The sequence below is a fragment of the Rhinopithecus roxellana genome, chromosome 2 (assembly GCF_007565055.1).
Source record: "Rhinopithecus roxellana isolate Shanxi Qingling chromosome 2, ASM756505v1, whole genome shotgun sequence".
Taxonomy (NCBI): domain Eukaryota; kingdom Metazoa; phylum Chordata; class Mammalia; order Primates; family Cercopithecidae; genus Rhinopithecus; species Rhinopithecus roxellana.
Window position 1 is genome coordinate 110,424,630 of NC_044550.1, and position 20,864 is coordinate 110,445,493.

Consider the following 20,864-nt stretch of genomic DNA (forward strand, 5'->3'; position numbering starts at 1 on the left):
GTCTCTACTAAAGAAAATACAAAAATTATCTGGGCGGGTGTGGTTGCACGCGCCTGTCATCCTAGCTACTCTTGAAGCTGAGTCAGGAGAACTGCTTGAACCCAGGAAGTGGAGGTTGCAGTCAGCTGAGATTGTGCCACTGCACTCCAGCCTGGGCGACAGAGCAAGACTTTGTCCCCCACCACACAAAAAAATTGTTAACCGTAATTATGCCAAGGAAGTACATTCCAACTATTGGAGGGTGACAGGCAAAGATGACTCATTTTACTTTAGGCATTCCAGCATTAGTTGAATCTTTACAGAAGCATGTGTGACTTTTGTAAGAAAATGAAATATACAAATATATATATAAATATATATATTTATATTTATATATATAGCATTGCATTTCAAATATATATATTATATTTATATATATATTGCATTGCATTTCATTCTTTCGCTCTCCTCTCACCTCCTTCCTCTGTCACACCTGAGCTGTGTACACCTGGGGCTTCTGGCGCTGTGCCCGGCAGCTCAGCCGTCTGCTCGCCCACAGGTCTCCTCTGGAGGGCAGCTTTCCCTGCATCTCTTCAGACCCTTCCCATCTTTTCTAAATGTGTTGAAATACCTAGCCTGCTGAATGCACCTCTGTATCATTGGCATTGTGGGATTAGTGCTGTTTTATTACTCGCAATCACTTTAATGGGATCGCCAGGAGAAAAGGAATCTAGACCCTCAGAAGGCTGGTGGTCTCTGTAGGTGGTAAGTCCCTGCACAAGAGTCAGGCATCCAGCACCTTGACCTGTCTGAGAATGTAACGGCGCCTAGGATGGTTAGCCACAGTCAAACAGTGGGAGGAATAGGCCCAGCCCTTGACAAAGATCCTCACACTGAGATGGGTCAGGCCCTCGAAAAACAATAAATCTTTACTTGTAGGGACCACAGGGAAATTCAGTCCAGCAAACTAAATATTTGGAATCCACTTGCCTGGAAAACAGCTGGTATCGTAGCCAAGCCAGTTGGTGGGGAAGTGGAGGGGGTTTCCAATACACATAGGGTCCCGTCAGATAGTGGGACAGAGGAGTGGGGCTTGTGGGATGGATAGTTTCAGGGAGCACATTCTGGGGTCAGGCAGCCTGTAAGAGAGAAGTCAGCTCAAGTTCAGGAACAGGCAGGCACTCCTAGGTAGAGGCATCATGCTCTCACCAAATGTTTGTGGAGCACCTTCCCTGAGCCTGCAGGACCAGCAGGAGCGAGCCAGTACTCATCATGGCGATGACCTGGCTGGAGCCTGGGGCAGGGCCCTGCATCCCGGACTACTCAATGCTGAGTGCCAGAGTGTGCCTCCTGTCCACAGACAGGATGCTATCGACCACAAATCACAACGATGCCACTTTACCAGTCGTGTGACTTTCTGCCACTCAACTTCTCTGAGCCTCATTGTTCTTGTTTCAAAAATGAAAAGAATGAACCTCAGCTCGTGGGGTTGCTGCAGTGTTCAACGAATAACCCCATGTACTGAGCAGCCACTCAATCATGCAGCCAGCTCACCTGCTTGCACTGTGGGCCCCTGAGGTGCTGGGAGGTAGATGGGCTTTGCTGTGGAGTAACCAGTTTCAGAGATTGGCTATGAGTCCTTTGGAGACTTGACTAGCTCAAACTCCTCAGAGCTCAACTGGGCCTGAGGGCAGTCTCCAGATTTGACTCAAATTATTTCAAGGAAGGGGAAAAATGAGACATCAGAAGCCCTTGAAACTTACCTTGTTGGCCAGACGTGGTGGCTCACATCTGTAATCCCAGCACTTTGGGAGGCCAAGGCGGGCGGATCACGAGGTCAGGAGTTTGAGACCAGCCTGGCCAACACAGTGAAATCTCCCGTCTCTACTAAACATACAAAAATTAGCTGGGCGTGGTGGCATGCACCTGTAGTACCAGCTACTCGGGAGGCTGAGGCAGGAGAATCGCTTGAACCTGGGAGACAGAACTTGCAGTGAGCCGAAACGGGGCCGTTGCACTCCAGCCTGGGTGACAGAAGAAGACTCTGTTAACCTGCCACATACGTGGAGTGAGAGAGAAACAAAGATCTTCCAGGCTCCCAGGCCTTTCCGACTTTGGCAAATTCCAGCACAAATAGGGAAGGAAAACGCTGAGGGCTGTCTCTTGTAAGTGAAGGGTAGATAAATAATAGTGCTCCTTTGTCTGGACCCTCTGATCTCAGGATTTCAAAGAATGCTAGACAAGGACCTAGTGGCAAATAAGATTTTTCTCTATTTTCTAGATGGGTAGTTGGAGGCTCAGTTGATAGGTGGGAACAGAATCAAGAACACAGTGTAGGTCAGACGCTTTAGAGCTGAGAAGGGGTGTCACAGATGCGTGAATGCAGGGGTTTTCAAATTTAAGTGTGCATCCAAATACGTGAGACAATCTTTCAAAATGCACACTCACGGGCCTCACCCCAGGAGACTCTGATTCAGGAAATCTGGGCCTGGAAAATGCACACTCACGGGCCTCACCCAGGAGGCTCTGATTCAGGAAATCTGGGCCTGGAAAATGCACACTCACGGGCCTCACCCCAGGAGATTCTGATTCAGGAAATCTGGGCCTGGAAAATGCACACTCACGGGCCTCACCCAGGAGGCTCTGATTCAGGAAATCTGGGCCTGGAAAAGCACACTCACGGGCCTCACCCCAGGAGACTCTGATTCAGGAAATCTGGGCCTGGGTCTTGGATTTTAAACCTTAACATATGCTTTCAGGTGCTGTGTTTATCATACTCTGAGAAACTCTGGTCTAGGGAGAGTCGGGAGGCTGAGCCTTCTCTTTGGGGATTGGCCCCGGAGTGAGCAGGCACATCTCTGGGTATTTTATCCAAGGATAGAAATCTATAACAATTCTACTATCAAACTTTATCTTCTGGAGGGAAAGGCATGGCGGAATACATACTCAAGGGGCTTAGGCACACTCAGTGCTTCTTTTTCTTTTTTCTTTTATTTGAGAAAGAGTCTCACTCTGTTGCTCAGGCTGGAATGCAGTGGCATAATCACGGCTCACTGCAGCCTGGAACTCCTGGGCTCAAGTGATCCTCCCACCTCAGCCTCCCAAGTGACTGGATCTATGGGTGTGCACCACCACGCCCAGCTAATTTTTTTCTTTTCTTTTTTTTTTTAGAGATAGAGTCTTGCTATGTTGCCCAGGCTGGTCTCAAACTCCTGGGCTCAAGCGATCCTTGGCCTTCCCACGTATTGGGATTACAGGTGTGAGCACTGCACGCAGCCAAGACTCTTTCTGTAAGGCCACATTCACAGGTCTCAGGTGCACAGATCTTTTTGGGGGACACCATTCTACCCATCACACCTCCCCCAACTCCCCATCACTATGGTCATTAGTTACTGCAGCATCACTGAGGGTCAGTCTCCACTATAGCATAACCTCACCGGCAGGAACCACCTGTAAACATAGGTTCTGTAGTGCCCAGTGCCTGGAACATATTAGGTACTCAATTTTCTTTTTTTTTTTTTTCTTTTTATTTTTTTGACACAGAGTTTCAGTCTTGTTGCCTAGGCTAGAGTGCAGTGGCGTGATCTCCACTCACTGCAACCTCTGCCTCCCGAGTTCAAGCAATTCTCATGCCTCAGCCTCCTGAGTAGCTGGGATTACAGGCATGTGCCACCACGCCAGGCTAATTTTTCTATTATTAGTAGAGACAGGGTTTCTCCATTCTCCATGTTGGTCAGGCTGGTCTTAAACTCCCGACCTCAGGTGATCCGCCCACCTCGGTCTCCCAAAGTGCTGGGATTACCATTGTGAGTCACCGTGCCTGGCCAACGTACTCAATTTTCATTCAATACATTTTGTTTCATTGATCTGCTTGTTGGATAATCCAATAGTACTACTGTTTTATTAAGTATTTGTGTAGTTTAATAAAATGCATTACTAGCATTAACAGTTATTGGATATAGTTACTCCTAAAATTGCATAACTGCTTTTACTCCTAAAATTGCATAGCTCCTGCAGCATTCTTTAAAAGACATACTGAACTGCGTGGTGGCCTAAATCGCTCCTCAGTACTCCTGTTTTAAAAACGTCTTCCACTCTTTCCCGTGTGCGAAAGTCCCAGACTTGTGGAGTTGTGGATTCTGGAACTGCGCAAGTCAGGGCTCACCATGAAGCCAGGTTTTAGTCTTTGTGGGGTAGCTTCAGCAGCTGAGGGGGCATTGGTGACCATGGCAGTTGTGGTGGGGTCAAGGAGGCTTTGGTGAGGACTGAGGTCTGAGTGGAGGTGAAGGAACAGAGGGAGGAAGTGAAGGAGCAGGAAGAGGTGGTGGGGAGGAGGAAGAGGTGATGGGGGAGAGGAGGAGGCAGTAACGGAAGAAGAAGAGGAGGTAGGGGGAGGAGGAAGAGGTGGAGGAGGAGGAGGAAGAGGTGGTGGGGGAGGAGGAGATGGGGAGGAGGGGGAAGAGGTGGTGGGGGAGGAGGAAGAGATGGCGGGGGAGGAGGTGGTGGGGAAGGAGGATGAGGTGGTGGGGGAGGAGGAAGAGGTGGTGGGGGAGGAGGAAGAGGTGGTGGGGGGAGGAGGAAGAGCTGGTGGGGTGGAGGAGGAGATGGGGGAGGAGGAAGAGGTGGTGGGGGGAGGAGGAAGAGCTGGTGGGGTGGAGGAGGAGATGGAGGAGGAGGAAGAGGTGGTGGAGGATTCCCTTCTGGTGGCCACCGGGGTGGTGGTGGGGTAAAGAAGGAGGAAAGCAGTCTGGGAAGAATGTGGCAGTGGATCCGCATGCGCTGAGGTGCCGCGCTGTGGAGGAAAGGATCAGATCATGCAGTAGTCACTGAGAATCTCGTCCCTGGAGAATCAGTTTATGGAGAGGAGAGAATCCCCATTTCACCGGGAGATGGCAGCATGGAGTCCCAAGCATGGAACCCCTTCCACATCAAGCCAGGGCCCAGGTGCTCTCCCTCGGGGCTGCCTCGGACCCCACCGTCTCCCATGTCTCTGACATTGCAGGCCCAGGTGGTCTAGTCTAGGCCGTGGAGTCCTCCCACCGCTCTGGCCTTGCCTCATTAACTTGACCAAGAAGAGGACCAACATCCTTCCTGTGACGGAGGGTGCTCGGCGGCAGCACAAGTACCACGTGCTCATGGCCATGGTGGATGTGACTTTGGCTGACCTGGCCCTGCCAGGGCAAACCCGGATTGTGGCCCTGAATGCCCACCCCTTCCTGCCGATTGGAGGACACTGCGATGTCCACCAAGGCCAATTGCATGGAGTCCAAACCCAGCAGAGACTGTGTTTGCCTGCGATGTGAAAAGGATGGAACAAGAGAAGGCGAAGCCGGCAGCAGCTGGCCCTAGAGCCACACCAGAGAGACCAGCTTGTGGTCCTGGGAGTGGACAGGCCACCCGCCAAGGCGAAGACCTGGAGTTCAGCACATTCCGGACTGCCGTGAAGCGTGTCGACCGTGTGGCCAGGGGAGTTTCTTTTTCTCTTCTTATTTATTTTTAGGGTGAGGGTGGGAGGGGCTGGATTGAGGAATTCACAAGGGGAGTTTTTCTATTAAAAGACTCATCTGTCACAAAAACATCTTCCAGGCCAGGCATGGTGGCTCATGCCCGGAATGCCAGCACTTTGGGAGGCTGAGGAAGGAGGATCGCTTGAGGCCAGGAGTTCAGGGCCTCAATTGTTTATAAATTACCCAATACAAGCTATTTTGTTACAGCAGCAGGAACAGACCAAGACAGGACCCATTTGCACTATTTTTAACTCTTGTCCAAGATATGTTTGCTAGTATTTATTTATTTATTTATTCAGATGGAGTCTGGCTCTGTTGCCCAGGCTGGAGTGCAGTGGTGTGATTTCAGCTCACTGCAACCTCCACCTCCCGAGTTCAATTGATTCTCCTGCCTCAGCCTCCCAAGTAACTGGGATTATGGGAATGCACCACCATGCCCGGCTAATTTTTTTGTATTTTTGGTAGAGACAGGGATTCGCCATGTTATCCAGGCTGGTCTCGAACTCCTGACCTCAGGTGATCCACCCTTCTCGGCCTCCCAAAGTGCTGGGATTATAGGCATGAGCCACCTCACCTAGCCTAGTATTTTATTTAGAATGTGTGCATCTATCATAAATGATATTGGTCTCGTTTCGGTGTGCCCGCAGCAAGGTATTTGCCAGATGTGTTGGTGCCAGAGTTGTTTTGACATCAAGAAATGAACCGGAAAGCCTTCTTTCTTTTTCTGTGTGCGGGTGTGGTTGCAAGGCACGGACTATAGTAGTAACCACTTGAGCTGGCCTCACCGAGTGTGTGCAAAGACAGCCCATGAAAAGAACAATTGGAAATACTGCTTACGGGTGGTATTTTGCACTGGTGGACAGACCATTTTGTTCCCAGGTGTTTGCGGAGCGAAACAGATTGTGTTTCTGCCTTCCCATCTGGCATAGAGGGTCAGCGCCACTGGCCTCACAGCTGGCTGGTTGGAATTTTGCACGATCCTCCAGCATGCGTCCATGCCATCCCCCCTGAGCTTCAGCAACACAGCCTGGAAGGTAGAGGAGATGCAGGGCGGATAGAGATGGGCCTCAATTCAATTCCTCTGAATTGCTTCATTTGCCGGGACTGAGGGAAGTGAGCGAGGCCGTGATTCAAAGGCAGCAGCATCTGTGTGTCTGAAGGCCTAAGTTGTATTGTGGAAGCACAGAGTTTCATTGTTGGCTTTAAAAATAATGTTCACAGCGGCTCTTAAAAAAGAAGTAGAAGAAGGTTATCAGAGGCAAGGAGATTAGACTCTGAATCTAGTTTTCTTTATCTTTGCAGAAGAGAAGGTTTTATCTGAAAGGTTTTATCACCAGCAAATAGGTTGACAGGCTAACGCGGTCACCAGCAAATAGGTTGACAGGCTAACGCGGTCACCAGCAAATAGGTTGACAGGCTAACGCGGTCACCAGCAAATAGGTTGACAGGCTAACGCGGTCACCAGCAAATAGGTTGACAGGCTAACGCGGTCACCAGCAAATAGGTTGACAGGCTAACGCGGTCACCAGCAAATAGGTTGACAGGCTAACGCGGTCACCAGCAAATAGGTTGACAGGCTAACGCGGTCACCAGCAAATAGGTTGACAGGCTAACGCGGTCACCAGCAAATAGGTTGACAGGCTAACGCGGTCACCAGCAAATAGGTTGACAGGCTAATGCAGTCACCAGCTCCATTTAGAATGGGACTGGAAAGTAATAGAAACCTCTTCCTATTTTATAGTTGCCCCTGTACCTGCCGGATGGACTAGACATCGTCAACTGTGGGGTGACTGGAATAAATGGAGAAAGGAGTCAGAACCCCAGGTGACTTGTTACAGCCCTCTCTTTTCAGCTAGAGCCTGACCATCATTCATACTTTAACATATAACATGACAAATGTATACAAGAGAAAGCGAGGAAGTGTCATGCAGTAAACACTGAACACTGTTCATTTCAATATATGGACATTTTAAACTAAATTACAGAAAGTTTTTTCCTCCTAAATTTCACCTCAGGGATTATGAACTAAATGTCATTCTGACATGGTTTTAAATGACCCGATGATGATTAGCATCAGATTATCATGTGGCTGGAACAATACTGACATAGAGATAATTGCTTTTTGACAGGTGGTCAGGCAGTTTCCTGATTAGATCTACAAATGCAATGTCAGCAAGCCGCCCATACACGCCTCCCTGGCCCTCAACGAAGAATGCCCTCCTTCTCTGAGAGTCCAGCTTCTTGAAGCTTAGAGGCTTTAATAGTGAGTGACCAAGGGCCTCTGACAAAGACTCTTCTATTGCCTTTCCAACATTTATAGTGCCCATGTCATATAGAACCATCTTTAGTTGCAAATGAGACTGTCAGGTGAAGTGAATATTCTTAATTTTTTAATACTGTACCAATGAAGGAACAGAGTAACAAAGTCTTGTGAATTTAAAAAAAAAAAAAAAATCCGGCCAGGCTCAGTGGCTCATGGCTCTAATCCCAGCACTTTGGAAGGCCAAGGCGGGTGCATCACCTGAGGTCAGGAGTTCGAGACCAGCCTGGCCAACATGGTGAAACCTCATCTCTACTAAAAATACAAAAATTAGCCAGGCGTGGTGGTGTGCGCACCTGTAATCCCAGCTACTCAGGAGGCTGAGGCAGGAGAATCTCTTGAACCCAGGAGGCAGAGGTTGCATTGAGCCGAGATCATGCCATTGCGGTACAGCCTGGGCAACAAGAACAAAATTCCATCTAAAAGTAAATAAATTGTTTTAAAAAAATCCCTCTCTCAGTCGATCTACAACACATAAGTGAATGATGCATTCTCCAGGCAAACTGCGCCCTGGAAAGGTTCTGTTTTGGCTGAAGGACAGCTAGCAACCAGCCATGAGAAAGCGTGCACACACGGACAGCAGCTGCCTCGCAAAGACTGGTGAACAGGGCAATGTTCACGGGTTCGCGAATTCCAGAAGTATTCATGGAAACTCATGTTTCCATGTATTCCAAGTACTCATGGAAACTCATGGAAACTCTTCTAGGTGCTAGGGATACAGCACAGAACAGAACAGACAGAAATGCCTGCTCTCCCGGAGCCTTTGTTCAATGGGGGATACAGACAATAAATCAGTAAGGATGTGGGGTGTTAGACAGTGGTCTGTCCTCAGGAGGGAAACTAAGGAGGGAAGGGAGGGGGGCTCTACAGGGAATGGGTGGCAGTTTTTAGCTGAGGTGTCCAGGAAAGGCCTCAAGAGAAGGCAACATTTGAATAAAGACCTGCAGGAGATGGTGGGGCAGCCATAAGGGTATCTCTCAGGAACAAAGGCCACCACGGTTGGGGCATGTTTGGGTATTGGAGGAAGTGGGGCAAGAGAACCAAGAGAAGGAGGAAGAAGGGTCAGAGATTCAGGGAGGGTCCCGGTACCGTGGGCCTGCAAGCCTTGTATGGCCTTGGATTGAATTTCAGTAACAGAAACAGACTGAATTTCAGAAACTCTCTATTGGAGGGTTTGGAGCTGAGGAATTCCGCGATCTAATCATATTTGAACGGAGTGGCTTGACTTGAGTTGAGAAGAGACCGCAGCAGGCAAAGGTGGAAGCGGGTGACGAGGCAGGAGGATTGTGGGAGCTGGGGAGTGGGTTAGCAGAGGGTGGATTCTGGACACATTTTGAAGGCGGAACTGACAGAATTTGCTGAAGACTGGAAGTGGGAGTGAGAGAAAAGAGAAGTTGAAGATGACTGTATCAAATATATCTCTTAAGATATTTTATCATATATATAGATTTTGTCTGAGCAACGTGAAGAATAAAGTTATCATTTGCAAAAAAGCCCAGAGGAGTAGGGGTTTTTTGGGAAGGATCATGGGAGGAGTTGATAGAAATGGCTATCAGGCCAGGTGTGGTGGCTCACGCCTGTAATCCCAGCACTTTGAGAGGCCGAGGCAGGAGGATCACTTAAGGCCAGGAGTTGGAGACTAGACTTGGCAACACACCAAGATGCTTCTCTACAGAAACATTTTTATTAAATTTATATATATGTGTGTATATACGTGTGTGTGTGTGTGTGTGTGTATATATATATTTTTTGAGACGAAACTCTGTCACCCGGGTTGGAGTGCAGTGGCGCGATCTCAGCTCACTGCAACCTCCACCCCCTGGGTTCAAGTGATTCTCCTGCTTCAGCCTCCTTAGTAGCTGGGATTACAGACACATGCCACCATGCCCGGCTAATTTTTGTATTTTTCGTAGAGAAAGGGTTTCACCATGTTGGTCAGGCTGGTCTCAAACTCCTGACCTCAGGTGATCCACCCGCCTCGGCCTCCCAAAGTACTGGGATTACAGGTGTGAGCCACCGTGCCCGGCCTAAATTTATATATATTTTTAATGGAGACAGGGTTTTAACGTGTTGCCCAGGCTGGTCAAAACTCCTGGGCTCAAGCGACCCTCCTGCCTCAACCTCCCAACGTGCTGGGATTACAGGCATGAGCTACTGTGCCTGGCCTAAATTTTTTAATGTACAAAAATTAAACTAAACTTAGAAATGGATATCAGGAGTCTGGGCACTGTAGGTTTCAGATGAGTGTTAGGCAACCGAGTGGAAGGTCGGCAGCTGCTAGTTTGCAGCTGGAGTTCAGGTGGAGGCCTGGGATGGAGGTGTAAATTCCAGTCGTCAGCGTGGAGATGGTATTGAAAGCGATCAGACCAGTGACATCGATGAGGGAATCGAGGAATCTGTAATCCTTGCTTAGGGAATGATAAAGGGAGGGGCAGAAGAGTGAAGGAGACCAAGAAAGGGGCTGCCAGGAGAGTCAGGCTGTGGTAGGCAAGTGTGGTGTCCCGGGGCCGAGTTTCTTCCAGGAGGAGAAGGAGACAGCTAGTTGGAAGCCCGCACAAAGTCAGGGAGAACCAGGCCTGGAAATTGGCCATTGGACTCAACAACACGGAGGACTTTGGTGACCCCAAGTAGACCAGATGAAGGATGCATAAACCCAAATAGAGAGGCAGAGGAAAGGCTCCTGTGTCCCGGGCTGTTGTCTTGGATGTGTCCACATCAGCCTGCTCCTGAAACACAGCTGCACCTGCGCAGACCCAGGCTGCCGGGGGCATATGGTGTCTTATTCTGGGCCATGTGGTAGGCTTGTCATCAGCCCTGCAGGGGCCTGACCCAGAGAGCTCTGCCAGTGCCCACCAGGTCACCCCTCTGAAATACGCAGAGGCAGGCTGGCAGCAGTGGAACCTGACTTTCCTGAGAGCCTGCGTGGGAAAGGCGATGAAGCAGGAGGGCTGCGAGGGATCACTGCAGGATAAGGCTTCCTTTGGGCAGGAGGCATAGACAATGACAAGCAGATTACAGTGCAGCGGCTGCCTGGGGGCAGGAGAAGTGAGAAGCATCACAAGAAAAAGAGATGGAGACAGTGGCAGAGTCAGGTGAATGGTGGGGCACTAGAGTTGTTAGTTTCCAGAACCACCCACCAGCCCCAGACCCTCCAGGCTCCTCCAGATCCTCCAGGCTCCTCCAGATCCTTGCTCACCCATCGCTGTGTGTCTGCACGTGAAAGCTCCAGTGCTTGAGCTAAACTCGAGGGCAAGAAAGACACTTAAATGCCACAACTGCCACAATTTTACTAATGCAGAGCATGATCTGGGCACGATGTGGTCACAGGTTCTTGAATTAAAGCAAAAGGACATAAAATAGTGAAGGCCACAGGAAGACTTAGGATCACAGAGAAGGTGTCAGGATTGATTTACAGTGTGACAATGAAACGCGGGTCTTCCTGCCTAACAGGAAAGGTGTCAGTGTCTTACTGACTTCTTCCTTCCTGGCTTGACTGATCATGGGATGAAGTGAGGAGAATGATGGGAAGGCCAGCTGTTCATAGTGACGCTATGGAATGATTTTTTGCTCTTTTAGAGAGACCAGGTAGATGTCACCCTCAAACTGTGAGCACCGAGTGAGCTGGGCCTTGGATTCCTGAGGTTTAGTGACCAGGTAGCAGGCATTTTTTTTTTTTTTTTTTTTTTTTTTTTTTTGAGATGTTGTTTCACTCTTGTTGCTCAGGCTGTTATACAATGCTGCGATCTCGGCTCACTGCAACTTCTGCCTCCCGTGTTCAAGGGATTCTCCTGCCTCAGCCTCCTGAGTAGCTGGGATTACAGGCACCTGCCACCGTGCCCGACTGATTTTGTATTTTTAGTAAAGATGGGGTTTCCCCATGTCGGCCAGGCTGGTCTCGAACTCCTGACCTCAGGTGATCTGCCCACCTCAGCCTCCCAAAGTGCTGGGACTACAGGCATGAGCCATCGCGTCCAGGCCACAGGCATTTTAAAAAGATACCCTGGTGTCACTAGACCTTTGACTGGGGTTGTTATTTTTGTTGAGGTCAGTGGTAAAATTTGTTTTTTTTTTTCACACTTTCTGTACAAAATTCAGAATTTGTTATGGTTCTGAGCACTGGGGTCAGCTATCAGGAAGATTCTACAAGGGATCAGGAAACTTCCCAAACTAAAGCATCTTAGTTTTTTAGGATCTCTGTTTTAGGGCACTAAAGGAAGAAGTTTCTAGATCCATTCCTGAACCATGGACATTAAAAAAATATTAACTGTAGCCCCTAGATTTTTGTTTTGTGCTATGTGTGCTGAGTTCAATACTTATTACAATGATGTTTACCTTTATTTTATTTTATTTTTTTTGAGACAGAGTCTCGCTCTGTCACCCAGGCTGGAGTGCAGTGGCACAATCTAGGTTCACTGCAACCTCCACCTCCCAGGTTCAAGCGACTCTCCTGCCTCAGCCTCCCAGGTAGCTGGGATTACAGGCATGTGCCTCCACACCTGGCTGATTTTTGTATTTTTAGTAGAGACTGGGTTTCACCATGTTAGCCAGGCTGGTCTTGAACTCCTGGCCTCAGGTGATCCACCTGCCTTGGCCTCCCAAAGTGCTAGGATTACAGGAGTGAGCCACCGCATCTGGCCTTATAATGATGTTTATTGAACACCTACTTTGTACCAGGTTGCATAACCATCACGGGAATGCCACATGAGTCAATGATAATGCTATTCCAGTCATGGAGTGTGGCATAGAAACTCAGTGCCTCACAGTACAATCCGAGGTACTCACACACTCGGCAGTAAAACCTCCCAGGAATTATTCTGGCTTACAGCCTATTCACTTTTACCATTGCCTTAATACAAAGACAATTTTATTACCCATTTACCCAGAGGGTTAAATTAATATTTACAAGAGTCATGGAGGCTGAGAAGTATTGTGAAATGTCTAGATGTGCCTTGTCAATACTGAGTTTTTCTTTGTCATCTCATGGTCTCTCAGTGGTGTTAAATTAACCTAAACTTGGCCGGAGGACGCCTCCACACTCGAGCCCTGAAAGAACAAACTGCAGCCTGGCTTAGTTCAGAAACCAACTGAAAACCTATCACAGGAGTATACTTCTATAACGAACAGCTGAGCCTCAACTCATTCCAGCAGCTGAGCTTCAGTCAACCTTGGGTGGCCAACTGAGTCAACTTAGGCAAACGCACAGCTGCAACCATTCAGCGCTAGGCTGCCCTTCCACTTTCTATCCTCAGCTACTGCCTGACCACCGTGCTGTCTGGCCAAGGTGCTTTGAACCTATTCCAGTACAGGGGCTGCCTGATTCTGAAATCAGGAATAAATAATCAATTAAGGTTTTTTTGTTTGTTTTTATTTTTGGAAACAGAGTCTCGCTCTGTTGCCCAGGGTGGAGTGTAGTGATACGATTTTGGCTCACTGCAACCTCTGCTTCCCGGGTTCAAGCCATTCTCCTGCCTTAGCCTCTTGAGTAGCTGGAATTACAGACACACGCCACCACACCCGGCTATTTTTTTTTGTATTTTTAATAGAGACAGGGTTTCACCATGTTGGCTAAACTGGTCATGAACTCCTGACCTCAAGTGATCTACCCGCTTTGGCCTCCCAAAGTGCTGGGATTACAGGCGTGGGCCACCATACCCGACCACAATTAAGATCTTTAAACTAAATTTGTTGTCATTTTGCCTTTTGACCATTGTGACAAAAAATACTTATTACATCTCCCTTATTTAAATAGAATCGATGGGAACCCCTCCTGGGGCCACCTTCTCCCCAAAGCCTCTGCAGACAGCTGGTCTGCTTAGCTGGGTGTCTTCCTTTTGGGTTGGGAAAGCTCTTCAGAGGCGACTGAGCGGGGCCAGTTGTGTTTTGCCCACACTATATGGCCAAGCTGGGAATCAGTCCCTTTAGGAGAGGCAGAGAATGGGGTGGAAACCTGGGCTTCGGAGCCCCTCTGGCGCTGCAGAGACAGGCTCCAGGGACCAAGGCGCAGGGTCTTGTTCTGTGTCTTCTTAGCTGTGTGAATTTGGGCACAAAGCTGAACACGTTACCGAGCCTCAGTTTCCTCATCTGTAAAAATGAAAAGGCCAAGTCAGAGGGTTGTACGAGTTCTGATGAGATGATGCAGCTCATGACACACGTTCATGAAACGCCAGCTTTTTCTCTGCGAGGCTCAGCCCTCTCTCCCCTGCAGGAGTGGTCAGCGAGGAGGGGCCAGGGCTGCCGCAAGTAGGAGGCCCAGGAAGCCGGGTATGGAAGAGGAGGAAGGTGGGATGGAGACAGGTCCAGAGGCCCCAAGGGATGGTTCCACAGCCCCCACTCTCAGCAAGTGGCAGGAGGCTGGGAATAGATGACAGAGATGGTTGGCCCGGTCACGCCCCCTGGAAGAATGCAGGCTTGAGGCTGGAAAGCGGCAAGGGCTCTGAGTTGCTGTCGCACCTGGGTATCAGGCTAGTATAAAGCTATTTTGTGACATAGGGATTCAGGCATTGGTGTTTCCCTGCTCACGTTATCACCTGAAATACAATTACCTCGTCTGACAAGTGTTTTTCAGAATGTGTCCACTGAATATCCTGTGACCTCTTTTGATCCCAGGGAAGTAGGCAGGGAAGGTGGGATCCCCTGCCCCCATCCCCATCTCCCATGATAGGAGAGAAACCCAAGATAGTGAACGTCAAGGTTCCAGTGCAGAGGCTGAGCACAGAGCCACCGCGGGCTGAAGGACAGCACAGACCTCCTGACCCGATGCAGTTCTCTCCCCTGGAGCACAGTTCTCTCTCTTGTGGTTCAAAGACCAAATCTGCAGTGAGGGCTCACCAAGGGCAGCTCACTTACACAGCATGGTTTGTTTGAACTGATTTATCTCTGTAGATATTGAAAACACACACACACACCAGAAACTCACATAGCAAAGGCTTAGGCAGGTCCCCTGAGTGAGCTCTGAGCAAGCTGCTCTCTGCTATCCAGGGCCTACATCCAGACCAGGAGGGCACCAATGGGCAGGTAGGTTCATACAACAAAAGGAAAAGCCGAGTAGGCCACAGCACAGCAATAATACAGCACTAATGACAATAGCTTATGTGTCCTCAATCCAGCCTCGGACATCGATGACAACAATTCCCACTTGCTGAGGATTTGCCTTATACGTGTGCTATGGTTTTACAGGACGATTCATTGAGGAATTAATTTGTGTTTTCCACGCTGTCGTTCTTGCTGTTGTCTTTGTTTCTCCTTTGCCATCCCAAGTATCGGGCTCTCTAGTCTCATGCTGGGGATTGTGTGAAATCTCTCCTTCAGGGCACAAGACAGAGCTCTTGGCGGGCAAGAGGTGGAGGGTGCAGAGTGCCAGAGGCTTGGAGACAGCTCCCAAGGTTGGCAGCGGAATAGACGCGTGCGTGTGTGTGCATGTGTGTGTGTGTGTGTTCTGCTGCTAATAAAGACAAGCCCTACTCCATCAGCCTACACTCAGCCCCCCCAGGAAGGAGGAAGGAACCCAGAGGGCTGGGCTGGGAGGGGGCCCTGGGAGGCCTGGACCTGCCCTCCGTGGGTGACAGTCTTAGGGACAGGGTAGCTGGGCTCGGCGAGGGCTTGGCATCACCCTGATGGACTAGGGCTAAAGGCCCAGCACTGGCTTTCTGGACATCACAAGGTTACAACGCCTCTCATGTTATCCTAGAGACAAAAACGAGACCTCAAATTCAACGGATCGAATTTCTCACCATAGACGCAAGCTGATTTAATATGATTTGGGAACAACCTGAATGTGGCACTTTTTTTTTAATACTCCAAGTCTATGAGTAAAATTTATCACCATTAAATGTATATCACCTCAGTACAAACTCCCAATAGTCTTATGAAGTGGGTGTCACTGACGTCCCCACTTTGCAGAGGAGGTTGAGTCTCAAAGGGTTAAGTAACTTGATCACTCACAGCAGAACTTTCAATGCAGACCCCCCTGCTTGGGAAGGCCACCTTCCCCGCATCATCCGTCTTCGGGTAATAATTGGTTATGGAATTTTCATTCCTGAATTTGGCGAAAACTTTATTCTAACATGGTTTCTCCTGAATTCCTTTATGAGAAATTGAATTCATGGTCTAGCACCCACCGTCCCGCCTCAGTTGGTCACAGCACCTGGATGCACGGCTCCCTGGGGGAATGGGGTACTGTGGGCACTGAGGCCTGAAGAAGACCAGGGCCCATGGTGCCCACCAGATCCCCGCCCCAAACACCCTCCTCACCTGGGTCCCCTTTGGTCCGGTGCTGAGCTTCCTGGCATCTCCCTTCCAGAGGCAGAAGCTGTTTTCCTCCCTGACAGGAGGGCACAGAAGGGCACAGAAGGTGTCACTCATCACGTGCCCCCAAGCCTCTTCCTCTTAGCTGTGCAGGGAATATTTAAAAACTCAAAAAAAAAAGAAAGAAAAGAAAAAGAAAGAGAGACAGAAAAAAATGAAAGAAAGAAAGAAAAGAAAGTGAAGGAAGGAAGAATGAAGGGAAGGGAAAGGAAGGGAAGGGAAAGGAAGGGAAGGGAAAGGAAGGGAAGGGAAAGGAAGGAAGGAGGGAGGGAGGGAAGGAAGGGAAGCAAAGGAAAGAAAGAAGGAAGAAGAGAAAGAAGAGAAAAAAAGAAAGGAGGGAGGGAGGAAGGGAAGAAAGAGAAAGAAAGAAAGAAAAAGAAGAAAGAGAGAAAGAAAAGAAAAAAGAAAAGAAAGAGAAGGAGATCTCTAAAAGAGTTATTTGTAACAGTTTGGTAACCCGAACAGAAAAACCTTTGATAAATTCCCTGAGAGAACTTCAATCTTTCTCCTCTCTCTCGAGGAGAGATGGCAGCAGGTCAGCCCTGAAACAAGAGGACCCGCATCAATAAAACCCTGGTCCAGCAGGAAGGAAGTGGGGTCTGGTTTCCACGGTGGCTATAAAAAATCGGGGCTTTGTTTCTCAGGACTGCTCTTCCAGTGGCTGTAAAGCACGGTGCTTTGCTTTGGCAGGACGAGCGCCTTCTGAAGACAAAGGGTTGTTTTACAGGCGCCGCGCTGCGCCCCGCCACCCCGGAGCTCCTCCGAGCTCGCCCGAGATTCCACCCTGAGGCCACTGGGTGGCGCCCGAGGAGCCGGGATTGCGGTTGAGGACGTCGCTTGCCGCTTCTGCGGGGCCTGACTGGGCACAGCAGTCGCAGAGGTGATGCGGAAGGAGACTGCGTGGAAGGGTGGGGCGCGGAAGGAGAGCGGGCCAGCCCCTCCACTGCCACTTGCAGCGTGGATAGTCCAGGTTTACTCTCTCTTACATAAAGAAAGAATGGAGCACATCTTTTTTTTTCTTTTACTTTTTCTTTTTAACTGCCCCTTGAGAAGCAGGGCTACCCCAAAGCAGTGTGCCCAGAGTAGCCAAAAGCTACCTTTTATTTTATTTTATCTTATCTTATCATCTTATCTTATCTTATCTTATCATCTTATCTTATCTTATTTTTTGAGACAGAGTTTCGTTTTGTCGCCCAGGCTGGAGTGCAGAGGTGCGATCTTGGCTCACTCCAACCTCCGCTTCCCGGGTACAAGCGATTCTCCCACCTCATCCTCCCAAAGTTCTGGGATTACAGGTGTGAGCCATCATGCCTGGCCTGCATAAAATTATTTTAAAATATTTTAAAAAATTACCTTCAAGTGATGTGTATAAGGTGTATATGAAACATAAATGAATTTCGAGTTTAGACTTGGATCCCATCCCCAAGATATCTCATTATGTATATGCAAATATTTAAAAATCCAAAAGACTTCCAAAATTCAAAACACTTCTGGCCCAAGGCATTCTAGATAAGGGGTAATCAACCTGTGTTTGGAAAATGCTATTTTTATTGGTCTATGGAAGACTGTCTGAGTTAAGAGTTAGAGCTCAGCTGCAGGCACATGGAGCTTCTAGGCCGGTGGCCTGGCGACGGCTTGCTGCCCCACAGTCCCTCCTGCACGCACGCAGGCACGGAAGGAGCTGGCGCAGTCCTTTGATTAGGCACTTCCTTCCTTGCTTGGTTCCCTGCATCCCGTGGGCCCCTTCAGCCCCCAGCATGTCCACAGTTGCTCAGGGACAGCTCCTGCATTCTGAACCAGGACATGGCCCAGGGACCAGGCCTTAGGGTCAGCCCCTCCCCTCAGCTGTTCTCCTGAATAAACTTGCTTGGTAATTTCATTCTTTTCTTTCTTTTTTTTTTTTTGAGACAGGGTCTCACCCTTTACCCAGGCTGGAGTGCAATGGCACCATCTCGGCTCACTGCAACCTCCGCCTCCCAGGTTCAAGCGGTACTCCTGCCTCTGTCTCCCAAGTACCTGGGATTACAGGCACCCACCACCATGCCCAGCAAATTTTTTGTATTTTTAGTAGAGATGGCATTTCACTATGTTGGCCTGGCTGGTCTCAAACTCCTGACCTTGTGATCTGCCTGCTTCAGCCTCCCAAAGTGCTAGGATTACAGGCATGTGCTGGGATTACAGGCTTGAACCACTGCACCCGGCCAGCAATTTCATTCTTAAAAACCAAACTAGCCTAGAAACTAGAGATCTTCCCTAGCCTCTCCACCTTCCCCCTTGGTTACTTCATACCTTTTCCCTTCCCTTCTCAACAAGCTTTAGGATGGGCTTGCCTGCAAGTCCCCACTGGCTCTACCTCCTCCCTCCTACTCTAAGCTGCCCCAAGTTAGTTTCTGTCCCTCCTGCTCTTGAAACTCATGTCCATTCTCCCAAATCCAGAAGATGCTTTAGTCTCTTTTCTTGCATGGTCTCTCTATTCTATGTGATACTGATGGTCCTGATCTCCTTGAACTCCTTCCTGCCTGGGCTCCTGTTGCAATCATATCCCTTGGATTTCCTCCTGGACCCCAAAACCCCCCTTGTTCCCATTGTGGGATCCGTTTTCCACAAAGCACCATGCTGGGTGTGGAAGGGAGCCCGCACAAGGCCCCACAGCAGCGGGGGTAATGGACTTGGACTTGGGAGAAAAGGTGACTGGGGTTCCTACTCCCCATTTATATTCACTAAGTTACAGCAACTGTGGTCAAGTTTCCCGAGTACTGAGCAGGTTCCCAAGATCAAAGGATATGGGTGAGGGGTAGCGGAAGAGGAGGCTGGAAAGCATGAAAGGTGTGTGAGAGGTGTTCAGCGCTGGGCTTGCCGTTCAGATGCCATCTCACAGGCTCATATCATCTTGCCTGTGTGAGGCTGGCCAGTGGTCCCTTCCTGGGCTGTGCTGAGTGGTCAGCATCCCTCTGGGCTCCCTCAGGGCATGCTGGAACCCTGGTGCTCCAGTTATCTGTTGCTGCGTAGCAAGCCATCCCAAAGCTTCACTGAAGTAGCAGATCATGAGATCTGCAGCTGGGACACGGATGGGGTGAGGGAAGGCTCATATCAGGTCCACATGGCATTGACTGGGCCCCAGGGTAGCTCCACCGGGGGCTGGAGGATCCATTTACAAGATGGGTCGTGCACATGGCTGGGAAATTGGAGTTGGCTGTTGGCTGGGAGCTCGAGCTAGGCTGAGGGCCAAGGGCCTTGGTCTTTGTCCCCGAGGGCTTTCCTATGATCTGCTTGGCTTTTCTCAGTCTAGGCCTTTTCAGGTTGGGGCTGGGTGGGAACAGACACTAGAGTTGAGCCCAGAAGGTTCTGAGCATGGCTCATAACCTCTTTTCTTTCTCCATCCCGGCTTTAAGATGACTTCCCTTTGGACATGGCCAAGCTTGCAGAGGAAAGAAAGGCTGTTAGAAATTTGATTCATTGCCCCTGCCAGGAGGGTGGACAGGAGAATAGAAAGACTAAATGCCTGAGCTTTAAGGAGTTTTTCAGCAGCCTGACACTTGCATTTGGGGACAAGAGAATTCTCCAAGTGAAGGGAAGAGCCACGAGGGGCGGACTGGGCTCCTGAGTCAGCGTGTCTGAGCGCCCGCCCTGCTGCCTGCTTCCCAAGAACAGTGTCGACATCCTGCTGCCTCTGTTGTCCTCATGGGTACATTCTTAGTACTGGGCCGATTTTAAGCTTCTCTTTCTAGTTATTTTATTGTGTTTCAAAAGTAATGGAAATTCGGCCAGGTGCAGTGGCTCATGCTTGTAATCCCTGTACCTTGGGAGGCCAGGGTGGGTGGATCACCCGAGGTCAGGAGTTCAAGACCAACCTGGCCAACATGATGAAACCCTGTCTCTTCTAAAAACACAAAAAATTAGCTGGTCCTGGTGGTGGGTGCCTATAGTCCCAGCTACTCGGGAGGCTGAGGCAGGAGAATCGCTTGAACCTGGGAGGCGGAGGTTGCAGTGAGCCGAGATCACGCCACTACTGCACTCCAGCCTGGGCAACAGAGCGAGACTCCATCTCGGAAAAAAAAAAAAAAAAAGAAAAAGGAGTAATGGAAATTCATAGTCACGAGGCCCAGCCAGCCCAGGCATCTTCCTCTGAGGGGGAGACAAGGAAGTGAGATGTCATGCCAACTAAGGTGGCCATCTGTGCAGCAAGTCTTCAACTGATGACACTAATTTACCTTCCAAACACTGCCAAGCAGCTCTCAGGGTAATGACACCGTCTCACTGCAGACCCAGACCAATTCTGAGCCCTTGACCTTGAGTGACACCACCTCCCTCGGCTCTTCCATAAACAGGGGAAAGATGGTGAGTCAGTAGCATGACTCCTTCCAATTAGAAAGGTGACAAAGGACATAAATACACGAAGCACTGAGGCTGGCAGGGTGAGAGTGGCTCAGTGCCAACAACCACAGTGGCCTTTTACACCAATTAGGTATATTTCCTGATAGAATCTTCCTTTTGCAAGCATCGAATTAATTTTCTTTTCACACACACTCCCTCCTGTCCCCATCAGACCAGGGCGCCACATGGCCTTCACCCAGGGAGAATTTATCAAGCCCAGTGAATAAGGTGAACATTTGTTTTAAAAGAGTTTTCACCCAGAGGAATACGTGACTCTGGGGATGTCACTAGAAGTCAGCTTGGGGCCCAGGAGTTATTCCTTTGGAGATCCCATCTATCTCCATCAAAAACTTGCCAGATGACCTTGTGAAAAGTCGACA

At 49.4% G+C, this 20,864-nt stretch overlaps 1 pseudogene; it reads left to right on the top strand.

Moving 5' to 3' along the window:
• Window positions 1–1,178: 1,178 nt before the first annotated feature.
• On the top strand, window positions 1,179–10,803 carry LOC104673827 (annotated as a pseudogene).
• Window positions 10,804–20,864: the final 10,061 nt, after the last annotated feature.